This window comes from Tamandua tetradactyla, chromosome 3, assembly GCF_023851605.1.
Source record: "Tamandua tetradactyla isolate mTamTet1 chromosome 3, mTamTet1.pri, whole genome shotgun sequence".
Classification (NCBI taxonomy): domain Eukaryota; kingdom Metazoa; phylum Chordata; class Mammalia; order Pilosa; family Myrmecophagidae; genus Tamandua; species Tamandua tetradactyla.
The window spans coordinates 6,505,576-6,516,578 of record NC_135329.1 but is presented as its reverse complement, the minus strand read 5'-3'; positions in this window follow the sequence as shown (position 1 = coordinate 6,516,578).

Sequence of the window (11,003 nt, the reverse complement as noted above, 5' to 3'; positions counted from 1 at the left end):
AAACCTGGAACACAAAACGTAAGACACTGGAAGGACTTGCAAGGAAATGTGCACGTGGAAAAGGAAGCACTGCTGCAGTCCTCGTCCGACTGTATCCTGTTTGCATTTCACAAAGTCTCCCAAGCAGCAGACTTAGAAAATGCGTTAGTGTGAAAAGTGTCAGAATAGACAGAGCAGAGGGATGGATAGATGTGGGCAGACAGATGGAGGGTAGGTAGTCCCTTAAAAGGGTTGTTGCTTAAAACATTTCAAAAGACTAAAAATATACTATAAAAATAGATGCTTTGGGGCCAATGGTCTTTTAAAGTCTGGGACCTGCCGCTCTCCTTCCAGACCAGACTCCCCAGCCTAACGACACCAACCCGTTCTGGGTCCAGCTTCTAAGCTGCAGATGTCCTCTCTAATGGGAAATGAGAAATTGTCCCCTTCCTACCCTAAGGGTGGAACTCGCCCAAAACCATAAAGTTCATTTCACAAGTAACTATGTTGCTATTTCCATTGATCAATTTGTCTCATTTTCGTTTGCATCGTCCCTTTCCGCATTTCCACATGATTTCCTTGAAGAGATTACAGACTATCTTTCCGATTGCGGACTTGGGGAAAGTAAGTGCATAGCTGTTGTAGGAAGAGGATGGAGTTTGCTTTCAGAGCAGTTCTGATCTCAGCATTTTGATGCAAAGGGCAGGTTAAGAGTTCTGACACCTTTCTTTCAGAACCAAAACTACGGTAAAAATTTACTGCAAATGGAAGTATTTTCCAGGTAATATAAAGCCCATTTTTATTTATGTTTTTATTTTATGAACAACCCCCAAGACTGGGGGCTCAGCCTGTAGCTTTGGTTGTCCACACTGCTTGTGAGAATATCAAGTATTCGACTTGGGGAAGTTGAATTTCTCCCCACTCTCACCATTCCCCGAAGGGGGCTTGCAATTTTTTTAAAAACATATTAGGGGATGATCCCAGATTTCCTGAATAATAACAAATTACTGTCTTCTGAATAAATAACAAATATTCACCCAGTTTCTAAACCTTTGGTTCTTTATCTGTCCCTCACAGTGAAAGGAATCAGGGTGAGCCCGGGAGGCATACGCTATAGTGGTCCACAAAGAGACTTTCTGCTTGCCAGTTGTCTATGCAGTGACCCCCTGGCTTGTCCTCAGTCACACAACCAAAGGCTGGACTTCTCACCCATTGTGATTCGTCCTCTCCCACGCCTGCCACTCCTCCAAGCAAACACTGAGCTGACCGACTACAGAATCACAAGTGTGGTTATAATTTCATTTCTCCATCTGACTCTGGACTTAAGTGTTCCAATTACTCTGCCCGATCTTAATAAGTCGGTAGCAGGCTCCTGCTTGCCTTGATATTTCTGAAATAGACAGGGCTATGATTAGCCTGGGACTGCATCATTAGAAAGCAAAGTTGAACGTATAGGAGCAAAATCATCACTTGCATTTAAGTAAAGCTGCCTGTTCTATGAACCTGTACTCTTACTATATCCTAAAGACGCTATATCGCCATGACTAAAAGTATACTGCATTTGGAAAATCCTCTGGTGCTCCGAGGCTTCTGGCTTCGGTGGCTCCGAGAAAACGGCCTGGGAGGCCTGCTGGCTCCAACACCCAACATCCCGAAGTCTCTCTGAGCCAGATGTAGAGAATCCTTGAAGCGTAACGGGGCCAGAAAATAAAAACAAAAAGGGACACACACTTGTAGTCAATTCTGCTAGATTGGACTAGATTCTGAAGCTTTACAGTAAACCTGCTGGAAGAAAAAAATACCCCTCCACACACATATCAAATGAAATGCTAAAAAACTACATTAGCATCAGTGGTGTTATTTGAGTCTATTACAAAATTAACCCCTTTATATCTGTGTCTAACAAGGAATCATGTAAACTTTGGGGAACTAGCTGAATAAAAAGGAAACGCTTTAAACTAGGAATGATTTACAGCCAAATCGACTGATAAATGCAAGGGAAAAAAGATGGCAAAACTAAATTGATGCCAAAGATTTATGAGGTTGACTAAGTAAACAAAAACGGAATGGATCACCATGGAAATGCATGAATATTGAAATAGGCAAGATTTGAATAGACTAATGACATGCCTCACTCAGACTGACAGGTGTTGATAACAACTGTGACACTCAATCCACACCAACACCCGCACTTCTAACATGTCTATTCCTAGAAAACAGGGGCTGGATTTAAAGATTCCTTTGGTAATGGCTAATAAGTGAAATACATTTTCTGATCTTAAAGGGGTTGACTCAATTCTCATCGACTTGGAAAACAAAAAGGGTTTCATCCATTTGCTTTCTGGGATATGAAGAAATGCAGTTAGCAGAAGTCATCGTCTTGGGCTCGACTAGTCTTTGTTCCAATAAACCGCTCACAAAACTGAATTCAGAGTCTCACTTATCTCCTGTACTGAGTACCTGAAGTATGACCACTACTCATTAGAAAAATAATTAAAAAGACACAACATTACACCTCCCCATTACAGACAGATGAAAACCAATACCCTTAACCTATTTGTTGCCATGACTACCATAGGATATTTTATTTCAGTAAAACTCTAGGTATTTCCTTTGGATCGTGCTTGCAAATGAAACTTGGAGACCTATACATTTCAATAAATGTGCCAGAAATAGAGAGACAGAACAGCAGAAAATGTTTTTCTTAATCATGGGCAAATATGGTTTATAAGATGTTTGTGCAGAAAAGTTATTAAAATTGGTTAAATGCATCAGTCCATAAACCGATTTAAATGCCATTAAATTCATATAGCGTTTCAGGGCACATCTGCTAGCAGCTTCCTGATTTACAGCATGGTGATATATCAAGTGCAAGGACACTCCAGGACAAGGTCTAGGGCAGAGCCTAGGTCATCTACATCGGCCGGTTGAGCTCACACCTGTATAAACACCCAGGAAATGTGACATCAGATACATGCATGGCAGCCTGCCTGGCACGGAGTCACCTGTGATTGAGCGTCTTCACCAAGTGTCAGGATGAACAATCTATAAAATAACATCCCCCCCGAAAAAGAACAAAAAAGTTAGCCCTACACTCCCTCAATAAAGATGATGATGATGATGATAAAACCACCACGGGGAATGGAATAGGGTAATTAGGTCCCTCGTCATTCATCCTAAACTGAAATAATTCCTTAGACCTGCCCAAGGCTGAGTTAGAGCACAAGGCAAGGGCAAGAACTCTGTAGTGACTAGACAGCTGGTTTTAAAGAGACCAAAATCGGGGTAAATGCAGCTATAACCAGGACAGAGCTGCCACCGCAAGAGGAGTCCGAGTTCCAGGGTTGCTGGGCCCGAAGCAGCTGGCGCCTCCAGCAGTGCCGCCCGCACAGCCCTGAGCCCACCGAGGGGATGTTTGGTGGGCAGCGGCTGCTCGGCGCCTGCGACCGCCCCTCCAGCGCCCAGGTCTCGCCTGATGCCACATAAATCCCCGCGTCCACGGTCCGCTCCGGGCGCGCGAGGCGCAAGCACCGACCGCGGGGAGGGAGGAGAGCGTCTGCAGAACGGCAGCGATGGCAGCGGCGGCGGCTCCTGGCCGCTTAGCATCCCTCCGGACCCCGCGGGAACACCCGCCAGCCGGGCCGGGCCCTCCGTTGGCTCCGGGCGTCCGCAGCGAGAGCGGCCCGGCGTCCGAGCCCCGCGCTCTGCCCCCATCCCCAGTGCCGAGACGGCTGGCCGCAGGCAGGCAGCGCGCCCCCGGCCTTCCCCGCACTACGCAGCCCGGACCGGCCCCGGGACCCGCCTCCGACCTACCCGGGGCTCTCGGCTGGGCGATCCCGGCACCGGGTGAGCACGTCCCCTTGTGGGGGCCCCGGCCGGCGCTGCCCAGCCCGGGCCCTCCCGCCGCAGCCGGAGATGGCCCTCGCGCTCTCCGCCCGCTCCAGGCCCCGGGCGCCCGGCCGTGAGACCCCGCCAGCCCGCCGCAGCCCGGGCGCGCGGCCCCACCACCCCAAACATAAACAAGCCTTCCCCGCCGGCCAGCACGTCCTCGCCCCTCCGCCATCCTCGTAGGCGCTCCTTTCCGCCCCAGCTAAACACGCTGGCACCCACGAGGTGCAGAGGGAGGAGGGGGCCACCAGAGGGTCTGTGCACGTTCCCTCCCCACGGTTTTCAAGCTCCTCTGCCGCGAAAGTTACTTGGGATTAAGTGAAGAGGCCGGGTCCCTAAATGCGGGGTCTGGGGACCGGAAGGGGCAGGAACCCCAACCTGGCTGCGGGCTGCACAGACGCGCGCGCCTCCCCAAAGGGCAGGGCGTCGCGCGCCCCCGGGATCCAGCCCTTCGGTGCCTGCTCCTGGCCCCCAGCCCGGCGGGAGCCCTGGGCCGCGCGGGGTGGGGGTGGGGGGTGGCCCGGAGAGGGGCGCGCGCCGCCGGGGCCGGGAGGGGGAGGAGATGCCCTGGTCTGGGGTCACACTCGCTTCCAGCCCCCCACCCCGCGCCGCGACACTGGCCCCGGGCACCCCCGGTGCATACACACCCGGGGGCAGGAAGTTTTTCCCCCCTTCTTTTCCCCTGGAGCAGCGCAGGCGCACGGGCTCCTGCAGCCTTCCGAGTCCAGACGCGGAGGCTCCCGCCGCCGCCGCCGCCGCCGCCGCTGGAGCCGAGCCCAGAGTTCCGGGTGCCGGGGCCCCGCTCCCACGCCGCCCGGACCCCGGGGTCCCCGCGCCGCATCCTTCGCGCCCCAGTGCGACCCCGGCACTTACCTCCGGCCGCGCCGCTCCAGCCCCGGCCCGACGCGCACGGAGCCCGGGTCGCGGGTGAGCTCAGAGGGCTGACGGGTCAGGGACGGCGCCGGCGGGTCGCGGTGGCCGGGCCCTCTCGGGTCCCGGCTGCCAGGAACGGGTGCGGGTCCACCTCCTCGCGTGGCTGCTCCCCGCCGTCTCCCCGATTTCCTTCCCCTCCGCCTTCGCCGCCGCCTCCCGGCAGCCCAGGGAGGATGCCCGGGAGAGGGAAGTCAGTCCTTCCGCCCGGCAGCCCGGGCGGCGGGGCGCGGCGCGGCTCTCACCGAGGCGGCGGCGGCGGCGGCGGCGGCGGCTCCGGCGACATCGCCCCCGCCCTCTCCCCGCAGCCGCGGCGGCCGCGGGTCTGGGGCCGGCTCCCGGCTCTGGGCTCGGGGCTTGGGGCTCGCGCTCCGGGCGGGGGCTGCGCTCAGGCGCGGGGGCTGCGGACGGGCGCGGCGGAGCCGGGGCCGGGGCCCGGGCCGGAGCTGCGGCTGGATCGGCGGCGGCGGCGGCGGCGCGGGGGCTGGCGCGGCCGCGGCGCGGGGACCATGCTCCCTTCTGGCTCGCTGCGCTCCGGGTACCTTCTGCTTTAGCTGCGAGGGAGGCGGGCCTCGGTGCGCAGCCAGGGGCGGGCGGAGCCAATCGCGGGCGCCCGAGTGGGCGGGGGGTGGGGTGCGGGAGGCGGGGCGCCCCGGCTCCGGCCCCGCGCGCGCGGCTCCCGGGGCCCCAGGGATCCCCCCGCCGCCGCGCGCTCGGCCCAGGGCGGAGCGCTGGCGGCTGTGTCGGTCAGTCTGTCCGCTGCTCTCGCCCGCCGGCGGAGTCTCCCGGCTCGTCGGGCTCCGCGGCCGCGCCCCGCAGACGCACGGCGCGTGGCACCGGTTGCTCTGCGCGGGCTTCCGAGCCCCGCCGCCCAGCTTGGGGGCACCAGGACCGAGGTGAGCTCCCTGGCTGCTCTCAGCCCTGGAGGAAACTGGCAGAAAAGTTTGAAAGCAAAAAGTCCACCAGTCTTTCAGCTTTCGCCTTCTCTTGTGACGCTCCGGCCACGGGGAAGGAGCAGGAATTTTCCAAATCCCTGAGGGACCAGGGCCAGCCCTGGGAAGCCGTCCTCGCCAGCCGTCTCTGAGTCTGTGCCGAGTCTCCTCTGTGCACACCGGCTTTCCTGTTTGCACCAGCCCTCCTGAGTCCACGCTGGCTCCCCGAGTTTGGACCTGCTCCCTGCGCAGGCCACACTAGCCTGCGGGGTCTACAGTGACTGCCCCTGCCTCCTTCCCCCTGCTCCATCTCACACTGTCTACACTGGCTTTTTCAGCCTTACCCCCTATTCACAGGCTGACCGCACAGATCTGTGTGGAGTCACACCCAGTAGGAGAGCTTTGGCGGAGGCTGTGGCTGCTCCCAGCCAGCCTGGACCTTTCATTTCAGCACCAACCTTCCCTTCCTTTTCTCCCTAGATCCGGTTTTTATTCCCTGACCTCTCCCTTCTGCCCTACCTCTGGTTATTCGGTTTTGGATTTCCGGGGAAATATCTGGAACTCCCCTTTTCCCTCCCCCTCCCCCCCAAGCCTGAATGCAAAGGCCTGTGTGCCTCCACCCCCTACAAAGTGCTGAGCCTGGAAGGCAGCTGGGGAAAAAGAGGTGGGGAGCCCCTTGCTGTTGGACTTGAACTGGGGGGAGGGGTGGATGGCTTTGCCAGTCCCACCCACAGCTGCCAGGGCTCAGGGAAGACCACCCCCCCCGGGGGGGGCTTCCTCTCAGCTCACTCCTGTGATGTCTGAGCTCAGCTCTGCACTCTTCTCTGCTTTAAACTCCATGCAGAGATTGTGCCTTCTTTAATATCTTGTAGGAAGCAGAATACAGTGTTGGGGCTGATAAATAATAAATAATAATAATCTACTGAGAGTAGCAGCAGGACTGTCAGTGAAAGGGACTGAGGACACCGGGGATATGGTTCATTGGGCTAAAGCAAGTGCATTTCCTGAAAAAAAAATCTGATGGAATTTTGGTGTGTCAGAACCTGGGGGCAGGGGAGGGGACAACAAAACATCGCAGGGAGGAAGCAGCTCCTGATGATGGGGTCAGATGGGAAAACTGGTGCAACATTAAGAGAGGGTGACTGAGGGTGCCTCAGATGGGTGCAGGACCAGGAGAGGGGCAGAAAGCTTTCCCCAGCGTCCTCAAACAACACCTGAAGTTGAAGGATGGAAGTGGGTTGAATGCTACGTTCTTAAAACCTTGTGTGAAAATTGGCAGTAGAGTAATGTAGATGATAAAAAGGGGAAAGAGGAAGTACTTGGAATTTAGAGATGATAAACTGGTGAGAATTCAAGCAACTGACTGCCAAGAGAAAGGGGGGCAGGCAGCACGTGAGTCGAGGAAGCCAGCCTCTGAAACGGTCCGCATGGGTCCACCAACGTGAGCCTGCCGGAACCCTGGCCATGTTCTGGAACCACACGGTATACATCAGCTGTCGGTGGTACAGACATGTGGCAGAGGTTTGCAGGGTCTGGTATAGATTGAGATCTGACAATTCAAGGCACTCATAACGTCTTATAGATAATTTCGAATGACCCGCAAATGCAAGAAGAAAACCCGCACTGCAAGACTCCTTCCTCAGTTACATCTCTAAGTGAAGGTGGAAGGACTCCCCTGGTTCCTGCTGGCGTTATCAGAAAAGTAAGGTGGTGCTGACTCGTCGGCCAGCTAGTGGGAGACCTTTGGCCTAGGTGATTCCAAGGGTGCTGTTCCAGAGTGTGGCAAAGTCTCCAAGTTTGGGGCTTGATGACAGCTCTCCGACATGCTGCCTTGTCAGGGAGACTGAGAAGAGCCGTGTGCATCTGAATCGCAGTGGGCTTGTCTGCCCTCGCTGGACCTTCTTGCATCGCCAGAGCCTGAGTGCAAATAAAGATAAATAGAGTCGGACACCAAGACCTTCCTCTGCGGTGCTGGTGGCGGCTTGGTCTGAGCAGACTTGTTATGTAAAGGGTCAGCACGTGGGCTCCATTTCATCTGGAGCACCGCTGTTCGTGCCATCTGTCCTGGTGTCCACGGGGTCTTGGTGACATAAACTGACTCGGCTCTGAGTGAGGGGTCTGCTGGCATCCCAGATCATAGGTCTTGCCATCATCAGGGACCTGTTCTGGGTTATTCACTGCCTTGCTCTGGGTACAGGGGATCTGCTCTGTGGTTTGGACGCCTCTCTTTGGGTGGCACATGGGGACCTCTTCTGCCTTGGTCAAAGATTTCTCCGTGAAGCCCAGGATCAGCTCAGTGGTATGTGCTCCAGAAGTCCTCCCTGTCCTGAGCAGGACTGTGGGGTCAGGACAAATGAATAGGCTCCAAGCAGATGGGGTCTGAAGGAGCCAGCCCACGATGCCCAGGGAAGCAGTCTAGAATGCTCCAGAACCTGCATTCTCAGCTCAGAGTGTGGACCATTATTTGTACAGTCGATCAGACACAGGGCTTTGTGCTGGAAAGGCTACTGCTGTCACCTCGGGAGCCCCAGAGGAAACCCCATGTGGACTGCCTGGGAGTGCCACATACGCCCACCGTGGCCGAGAGGGACTTCTCCATGTGTGTGTTTATAATAATAACCACAACAAAACTCTCATGCCAAAGCATTGTACCAGGTATTCTACCCACATCATCTCATTAATCATCACAGAAGCCCGTGGAATTGGTGTGATTAGTGCCAAAACTGAGTCACGGAGAGGGTAAGTGATTTCCTGTGATCACACTGCCAGCAAATGCGGGAGCTGGAATTGGAGCCAGGCTGATTCCAAAGCCTACCTTCTCTTTGCTACACTCACAGATGAATGCTGTTTCTTTTACCTTTAATTTAGCCCAGACCTTTCCCCTTGCAGTAGACACAAGTGGGTGCTGATTTTCCCTTCAGCAGCAGCCAGTTCTGGTCCCAGAAGGGGAAATCAGCCCCAGAATGCAGGGCACTGATGGAGAAAAGGGGGCAGGAGTCTCTGGTTCTGAAGGAAGGCCAGACCCGTTGGAGAGGAGAAGCCTCATCTGAAACCCTGAGGCTGACGGGGTGTGTGTTTTCAGGGGCACACGTGGGTGTGACACTAGCAGGAAGCAGCCTCTGTGCTGGTGGGGGTTTTGTGTTTGCTGCTTTGTTTTTTTCCCCTAACATTATTCTCCCCTAAAACCCCCCGTTGGCCCCCAAAGCATTAATAAATCCTAACAAGTCACTGTCCCTCCAGTGGCTAATCCGTAAAAATCCATAAACATCTATTTAACACCTACTCTGTGTCCAGCATTTCAACCCCATGGTGTTGATTAAAGCAGGAAGTAAGAAGTCACAGCTGCTGAATTTTCTTTGTGGCCACCCTGCTCTCTGATATGTCACGAAGGCACGTGCCAGTCATTCAGTCAAGCTTTTACTGAGAACCTCCTGTGGGCTGGGTCCGTGCCGGGGGGAAGGGAGCGAGGTGCTTTTCCCTCTGCCCATTTTCCCTCTGCCCATTCCTGCCAGAAGGGGCCGAGACAGCCAATTACAGTTCTCGGTTCTCGTTCCTGACAAGGGTTAAGGAAAAGCCATAGCTGTCAAACAATATGATTTAGTGCTCAGTTGTGGGGAAAAGACGCCAAAGTGTTGTGCAGGGCACGGGACAACGGGCTATAACTGGGCTTACCGGGGCTGGCTTTCTGGAGTGGGCAGGTGGGAGAAGGCAGAGGGGGCCACGAAGGGCTGGGAGGGAGGCAGGGCCCAGGCAGCGGAGCTGGGGGACTGCTAGATGAGGGCACCCACCGCTGTGTGGTGGCTCCTGGAACTCAACTTGTTTTGAAAAGTTACTTGCTTCGTGTGAAAATGAAAGCATATTTTCCTCCTTTGCCCAAATTAGTGAGATACTGGATTCTAAGACTCAGAATGAAACCAATGTCTTTTTTTTTTTTTTTTTTTGCATTCTCAGTGGCTGGAATTCAGCGCCTTTTTTTTAGTACCACTTGTTTGCAGGTGGCAGGAGTGCTAATTAAACAGAGCCAATAGCAGGTTTTCCTGGGTGGTTCCAACTTCAAAACTGACAGCAGACACTGCTCGGCCTTTTTAAGAGCGTGGCTTCTCCTCTCCCGGTTTAGAATATGATTCTTCCTCCTCGGTGGTCCAAAGGACTAGACCTAAATAGTGGCTCAGTAAATCTTTATTGGTTGTTGCATTGTTCACAGTGATCGGAATTCCACTTGACTTCTAACATGCTTAAGAATGGGCCAGTGTTTTTATGAGAGCATGAAAAAAAAAAAAGACCCAAATAACTGGCAGAATAGATTGCAAGGAAAATTCAGTTTGAATATTCACTTACTAAACCGTGTTCACTAAGAGGAAAATTCAGAATTCTGAGAGAAGATTACACCCTTGCTGCTCTTTGCAAACACATCTTTTCCAGCTGCTTTGAAGAATAGAGAAGTAGAGGAGCTGCCGTCCTGCACTCGACCCCTGAATCCATGGGTGCAACTAACTTCCATCTCCCCTTGGGTGTCTGGCCGGACTTAGCCAGGGCTGTGACATCAGTGTGGTCCTTCTGAAACCCTGGGTCAGGCCTGAGGCAGGCCAGAGACCCCCACCCACCCAGGGAGGGTGACAATCCCCAGCACAGAGACCCTCCCCTGCCCCCTGCCCTCCTCTCTGCCTGTGAGTGTGTCATGCGGGCTGGGGGAGGGAGGAGCATGGCAGGGGACAGAGGGAACAAAGCAGAGCCCTTGGCAACATGTGTCACTTCCAGCAGCTGTTCAATGGATGTGGCCAGGTCCAGGGCGCTGGCTGAGTGTTTATCCCCACAACCCGGAAGCGGAGGCAGCCTGCCGTGTGCTCCGGCGAAAGACAGCACCTCCTCCAGGGACCAGTTCTCCCTCCCCTCTGCAGACAGAGGTGTCCACCTGGTCCCTCTTTGCCATGAAGCAGGGTTTGCAGTGTGCACTATCTGATGATCCCTGGTATTTTGGGTGCTGTGGAATAGATGACCCTGTGTTTTGTCTTCACGCCCGCCCCTGCGAGAGCTTGTGAAGCTGTGCACGCTCGCTGTGCTGAGGGGCCTGGGGAGGGATCTGTGAGGCCACGCCCAGTGGAAAGGAAGCACCTGTGGCCAGCACTGCCTCAGGAGGTTCCGCCCGGGGTGGCAAGGTGAGGCATGGCTTAGCTAACCCTCAAAAGCAATGGGGCCTGGAGTCCAGCGGCCGTCTGTAGATTTACTGGAGGTCTTAAAAATAGTCCAGAGCCTGTAATGAGAAGTTAGCCTCTC